This window comes from Temnothorax americanus, unplaced genomic scaffold, assembly GCF_048541705.1.
Source record: "Temnothorax americanus isolate GAGA-0224 unplaced genomic scaffold, ASM4854170v1 Scaffold165, whole genome shotgun sequence".
Lineage (NCBI taxonomy): Eukaryota > Metazoa > Arthropoda > Insecta > Hymenoptera > Formicidae > Temnothorax > Temnothorax americanus.
In genome coordinates, this window is record NW_027509302.1 from 144,231 (window position 1) to 151,320 (window position 7,090).

Below are 7,090 nucleotides of genomic sequence, written 5' to 3' on the forward strand. Positions count from 1 at the left end.
CATCGCGTATCGTTTCTTCTGTTTTAGTGCATGGTGTGCATACACTGCACCGAAACAATATCACCCATAGAAATTGAGTCGCATCGCTGTCTAGTGTTTATAAAATCTAGCAGCCTGTCATCGGCGCTCGTCTTTGTAACCCGCGACGGTTAAGTCGTAAAATTTGTTGGTTGAGTACCTACGTCGCGCGACCATCGATGCTCGGCCATCCGCAGTGCGAGATGATATCTGTTTATAAATTCTGTCATCGACGTTTGTCGATACTCATAGAAATTGAGTCGCGTTGCCGCGCTTATGCCGTCTAATGTTTATAAAATCTAGCTGCATGTCATCGGCGCTCGCCTTTGTAACGCGCGACGCCATAACCGAATGGCGCCGCGAAACACCGATAAGCGGCTCTTCCTACGAAAAAAAGTGAAAAAGATCGCGGTGTCACGCTAGTCGCAGGTCATAAATTAGGGTGCATCCCTATATATCACATTAATTAGCATTAACATATTAAAAACATAGGATTTTAACATATATATTTTATTTTCACATGTAATACCTACCGATGACGACATATTGCTCTTTATTTGCAAAAATAAAAATGTTGCAAACCGATCGATCCACTGCACTTATTTGCGAACTTTCGACAGAATAGGTTAGAAATTTTTCCGTTTCTTTTCCGTTCCGTAACTGCTCCGTGCCATGGGGAACCCACTCACTAAATAACGGAACGGAATTGAAACGGAACTACTCTGATTGGTTAACCCCCCACCATATCTCTTTTCCGTTACTGTTCCGTTCCGCTATTTCTTCTCCATCGGGATGCACCCTTATAGCCGCCTGCCATAGGCGCTCGCTCGCATTTGAAGTGTGAAATGACATCTGATGTTTATGAATACTGTCGGCCGAACATCGACGCGAGGCGGCATTTGTTTATCGAACATGTCCCGACGCGCTCGCCTGATTCCCCTAGGACCTCCTCTATCTTTAAGCCCTTCCCCCTTCCCTCCCCCCCTACCAACCATATGGTGGGAACGCAGATCACCCCCCCTCCTCCCTAAATTTAGTTAAGTCGGTATAGTGAGGAATCTCCTCCGACCGATGCTCCGATTCGAACTTCTTCCGCAACGAGCGAGGGAGCTTGTCCGATAAAAATTTGAAGAGTAAGTAATCCCACGCGTCAGTGAAAAATCCGAGCACCGTCAGCGCGCGCGTATTCTCTACAAACGTGTCCAATAATGCACGCAGTGGGGCGGCCTCTTCGGCCTTCAAAGGTTTAGCGTTGAGCATCGAGTCTACGTGGCGATCGACCAGCTTCCGCTTGTTTTGATAGCGCGAGGTCAAGGCGTCGTATGCTATCGCGTAGTTGTCCGCGGTCAACGGCAAGTTTTTTACGACCCCGAGCGCCTCTCCCGATAGTGAAGCCAATAAATATTGAAACTTCTCGATGGCGGAGACGCCATCCCTTTCGTGAATTGCCGTGTTAAACAACGCGATGAAAGACGGCCATAGAGCGAGATCACCCGCGAATTTAAGGAGATCGATCTTCGGCAATTTGATCGCGGAGTGATGTACTGGCGGAGCACCCCGCGAGGGCTCATCGATCCCCCGCGCGGGCACGAAACTTTTGTACCTTCCTATCACCGCGAAACGCATTTTATCAAATTCCTCCCGTATCGCGTCTTCGGTGGCGAATTCTTCGTCCGTGGCGTCCTGTATCACCTGGAGGTGAGCCTCCTCAAAATCCTGAACTAATTGGGGTACCGTCGGATATCGAACGATAAAGGTCGGTCTCATAGCTACATTGTCTACCGCGAGCATCGAATATTTGTGTATTTCCTGCATGCGCCGCACGCACAGCTTGCGCCGCGATTTGCAGCCCTGAGTCATTTTGTAGTCGAAATGCGATACTCGATATCTTGAGTTGAAAGCCGCTTGCGAAACACACGGTACAAATATTATTGCTCTCGTCAGCCGTCAGCGAATACACAAACGTCCGAACGGAGTGACGAATTCGAAAGTCGATAGAATTTGGGGGATGGCAGCCAGCACAACAAACGCACGAAATAGGTCTCGCTCCGGATTTCGGAGACGAAAACAACCGAAACAATAAGCGAATACACCGCGCCGCTCGCCAAGGTCGAGGGGGGCGGACGGACGACTCGAGTTCGAACGACTGATCGATGGCGATGGAGTATACTCAAATATTCGAGCGCCTTAATTTAGCAATATTATTTTCACTGCGAAATCTGCAATGGCTCTGCAGAGTTTCGCCGCCGAGATCAAATGTTGAATAATGGTACGCACGCCGGAAAGTACAATTACGCGCAATCCCACGTCGCAATGCGCCCAAGCGATGAACGGACAAAAGAGATCTCGCAGGGTGCACGCACCGATTATTCTAGATTAATAAGAGCTGCAACGATTAAGCAGCGATTAGCGCGAGGGATCGAGGTAATGGCGTGCGCGCGAACGAGACGACAATGACGCGGATATCTTGGCCGCGACGTGCCGTTGCGACGAGCGGACGAAGGATATCACGTGAAGAGCACACGCCGATTATTCGACTTGATGTCCCGATGGACAGGCGAGATCGATAATTGATTGACGCGAGAGGCGAAGGTGATTGAAGGCGATGGAATATGGTTGAGTATTCGAACGCCTTTGACGCTGTCGAATGTGCGATGCGGAGTCTGCAACGATTATGCAGAAAGTTAGAATAATGGTGCGCGCGCCAACGAATCTACGATTATCCGTGGATGTCTCTTAGTCCAGTCAAATTAGACAAAAAAAAGGCTTTTGCTCGGAAGTGAAGCGGTATCAATGAAACCTTTTTAGGGTTGTTGGGGAGATGTAGAAGAGCTTATTTCTGAGTTGTCGGGTTAATCGGACCGATGGGTTTTTAAGGGAGGAGGGGGAATGAAAAATTTCGTTTTTTTTCGCAATAACTCGGCGAATTTTGACCGTCAAATATTGATTTTAAGTTAGGGTCTTCAGGAAATGATTTGTAGGGCTTTAAAAGAGCTACAAAATGAGAGGTTAGTAAATCATGTACGGTCAAAATTCGCCGAGTTATTGCAAAAAAACGAAATTTTTCATTCCTTCTTCCCCCCTTAAAAACCCATCGGTCCGATTAGCCCGACAACTCAGAAATAAGCTCTTCTACATCCCCCCAACAACCCTAAAAAGGTTTCATTGATACCGCTTCACTTCCGAGCTCAAATGTCTAATTTGACTGGACTATCTGTCTCGACGTGCCGATGCGACGAACGGACGAGAGAGATCTCGCGGGGCGAAAACGCGCACGCGCCGCTTATTCCGAATTAATAATACTGCAATGATTATGCAGTGATTAGCAAGGGGGGCTCGAGATGATGGCGTGCGCGCAAGCAAAACGACAATTACGCGGATATCTCTGTCCCGACGTGCCGAGTGCGACGAAGGGCGAGAGGGATCACGCGGGATGAACGTGCACGCACCGATCACTCGATACGGGAGCGAAAGTGCTCGAATAATGGCACGCGCACAAGCGAAAAATACAATATTGCACGCGCCGATTAATCGATGCGACTAAGAATGATTAGGCGATGTTCCAATCGAATCGCGCGAAAGGTCGGCGGAAGTTTCTAGACGCGAGAAAGTAAAATCCGGCTCGAAGGACCAATGCTCGGGGGAGTATTAATCGGTCCCCGGATTCGCGATTGGCCTGTATTAGGGTGGTTCACGGTGTAAGAAAGGAAGGTGATGCCACGGCTCTATGTACACTGACGCCCTTATTGAAGAACTTCTAGTCCTTCTCGCGAGGAGGCGCTAGCGGCACGTGGGCCACTAGTAGACCACGTCTGTGCTTGTATACGTAACCATAAAATGCCATAAATGATTTAAAATGGATCATTAAAAAATTACTTTATAAAGCAATAAAGCTGTAAAATTTAAAATAAACGAACATCAGTTTAAAAAAAATTATTTTATTCAAATGACATAAAATTTAGCTATGAAATATTCATACCATAACAGTATTAAATTAATTTGTACATAATCTTGATAATTTCTTTTTTTCTCGAGAAACTTTTTTAGTTTTGCGATTTTCTTGTTTTGCAAACTGTCGCATTCGAAGAGTTATGTAATAATGAATGCAATATGATAAAATGTCACTTTTATGCTCGTTACAAGGAAATTCCAATTGAAAACAAAAAATATCATTCTCGATTAAGTCGTCCAGCGTTTTTTGATAAACATTTGAATTGGTAACGTTTTTCGCAAAAACATTTTCAATTTCTTTAAATAATTGAAATATTTTTATGTTTGGATGAATAAGTTTTCCACGAGTTTTTATATTAACGAGATGTGCTTCTGAAAGTTGTCTTATACCATTGTCACTATCATATGCAAAAGCTTTACGACAGTTTTCACAAACTGTTTTTTTCAACATTTTTTTGCATACAAATCCTGTTATATAGTAAATTATGCAATCTACTACGTCAGCCATTGCGTAATCATTGTCAATTATATCGTCACATTCCCAATCTGTATACATAATTAAATCATCCATTTTTGTTTTCAAATTTTTAACGTGCATTTCATGAAAAGAGGTCTTCGTCGATGAAAAAACAGCCTTGAATTCTTCCATTGTTATTTTTGGTTGATTTTCTTTTTCATGTGATAAAAAATGACAATTTCCAAATTTTGGAGGTCTCAAAATTTTATAAATTGATAATAAATGATATAATTGCATAAATGTTGGTAAAGTAGGATGGTCATTTTGACTATTAGCTTGTCTGATTATGCCGAAAAATCTCTGAAAAAAATTTCATTGAAACAAAATGTTTAAAAGACCGAAGAAATTTATTTGAAAAAAAGTGCTTACTTCTAAGCAGTCTTGATTCAACTTTGCTGTTAAAACGTATTTGAAATTACATGTAGTCAGTAAATATTCTGTCAATGCAATAGTCGAGTGCAATGTCACGCGTAAACCTTCTGCTGTTTGATGCGACAAAAAATGAATAGGAGTAATAGTTGCTGCCAATTCTTTTTCCCATTCATCGAGCCAGATAATGGTTTCACGTAGCACCTAATTATATAATACATTCCTAGCTTATTTCCCTATAGAATCATATTACGTATCATAGAATTGAAATAACGTAGAAAAATAAGTACCTTTAAATCTGAGCTACCAATTTTGATACCTTCTTTCGAGAATTTTCGATTTAAGGCATCAAAAAGCTGATTAATTTTTTTCGTAAATGAAATAGTGGCTTCACAGCCAATAAAATCAGGGTGGTTTCTAACAAGATAGCTTTTTAAACCATCACCAACAGTGTTACTGAAAACCTAATAGATAGAAGGAATTTTAATTGAAGCCATAGAATAATGCAGCACATACTGATAAAACAGTCTTAGGCCGGTATTCGCAGTCATCAAGGCCGTCTTAAGTAATGTCTTAAGACGCTAATACAGCTCTGTGATTGGTTCATGACATCTTAAGATTGAACTTAAAATGGTCTTAAATAACTATGAATACCGGCCTTAACCCTTATGTCAATACCCGGAATGTGCGCCCGTTGTTCGTATATGCACAAGTGGGTACCAGGGTACCCGGGTATTGACATAAAGATTAATGAAAAATCAAATGTACCTGAGTTGCAAAAGATACCCGCATTTTCGCGGTATTTGTAGGGTTAATGTGATTTTCTGTTAACTTATTGGGACAAAGTCTGAGATTTGCAAGAAGTTTCTTATCCTCCTTAAATAAATTTTGATAAAATCTCCACTCAACTTCTTGTCCATTTATCTGAGAAATATATTTAAAAAATATTGAAACATAAAATATTAGAGAAAATATTAGAGAAAAATTCATGATAGTAATGAATACCTTAAATTTTTTTTTATTAAAAAGATTATTCCGTATACACTTTATAAGATGGGGAGCATCTGAAAAAGCATACACAACTCGAGAATCGTCGACAGGGTTTTGAAAAAAGTATTTTGGAGGTGTAACTGTCCCTTCTTTTTCATTTATCTTCAGCTTTCCACTTATGCCTAACTTAGTCCATAGCTTTCTATTAGTTGACGCCCCATCACAGATTATACCATGAACTTTTCCACCAGCTTTTTCAACTTCAACGATCGCTTTTAATACCAATCCGGCCAATGCATCTCCGGATGTTGCACCTTTACATGCAAACATTCCGATAGGTTGATGGAATGCATGCTTTACCGATGAAAACATGAATACTAAAGCATGATCGGCTTGTACCATAGCATTCGGAACATCAGGACAATTTTCCGTGCCAAAATCAATCAAACCATCGAATTTCATATTTTTTACGTTGACTTCAAGACTCGCTCTCAGTTGTATCTCATCAAATGTTAAAATTCCATGTCGAGCATCTTCTGAAAGTTTCCCCAATTTTATTTTAAATAAAGTGAAAAACTTCTCATCAAAACCACACCCTGTATTAGAACTACGAAGGTATCTGCAGATAGTTGACTTAGAAGGTAGTGAAAGAATTTTATTTTCTCTAAGCATGTTGTACGTTGCCGTACTCCGAATGTGTAAGAGTAAACATGTTAGCATCCATTCGTTACTGTATCTATTATTTGTAGAAGATTTTTTTCGTGCAGTTGAAATGCATTCTCTAATCAATACAACCTAAAAAAAGGAAGAAAGCGGCACAATACAAGTGGCATGCAAGAATAAATTTTTAATGAAATAAAGGGAAATGTGATGAAATAAAAAACCATGCGAAAAACCTTGCTAAAAAATTTATACGGTGGCATATAGGAAGTGATTCATGGCAACCCAACAGTGATTACAATATATTGTTTTATTGTCTAATATTAAATATAAAAAAGTTTATATTACTTCAATAATAAGATGTACATATTTTAATAAGGTGTATAATTAATAAGATGTATATAATTAATAAGATGTACATTTTAATAAGATGTATAAATAATCAAATGTACATATTTAATAAGATGTATATTTCTTACTGCCTCGATACATATAGTATTTATTTAATAAAATAACCATTACTTTTCAAATTAAAATAATTCTCATTATAAAATATATCAAATTTTTTAAAATTATTTTACATCT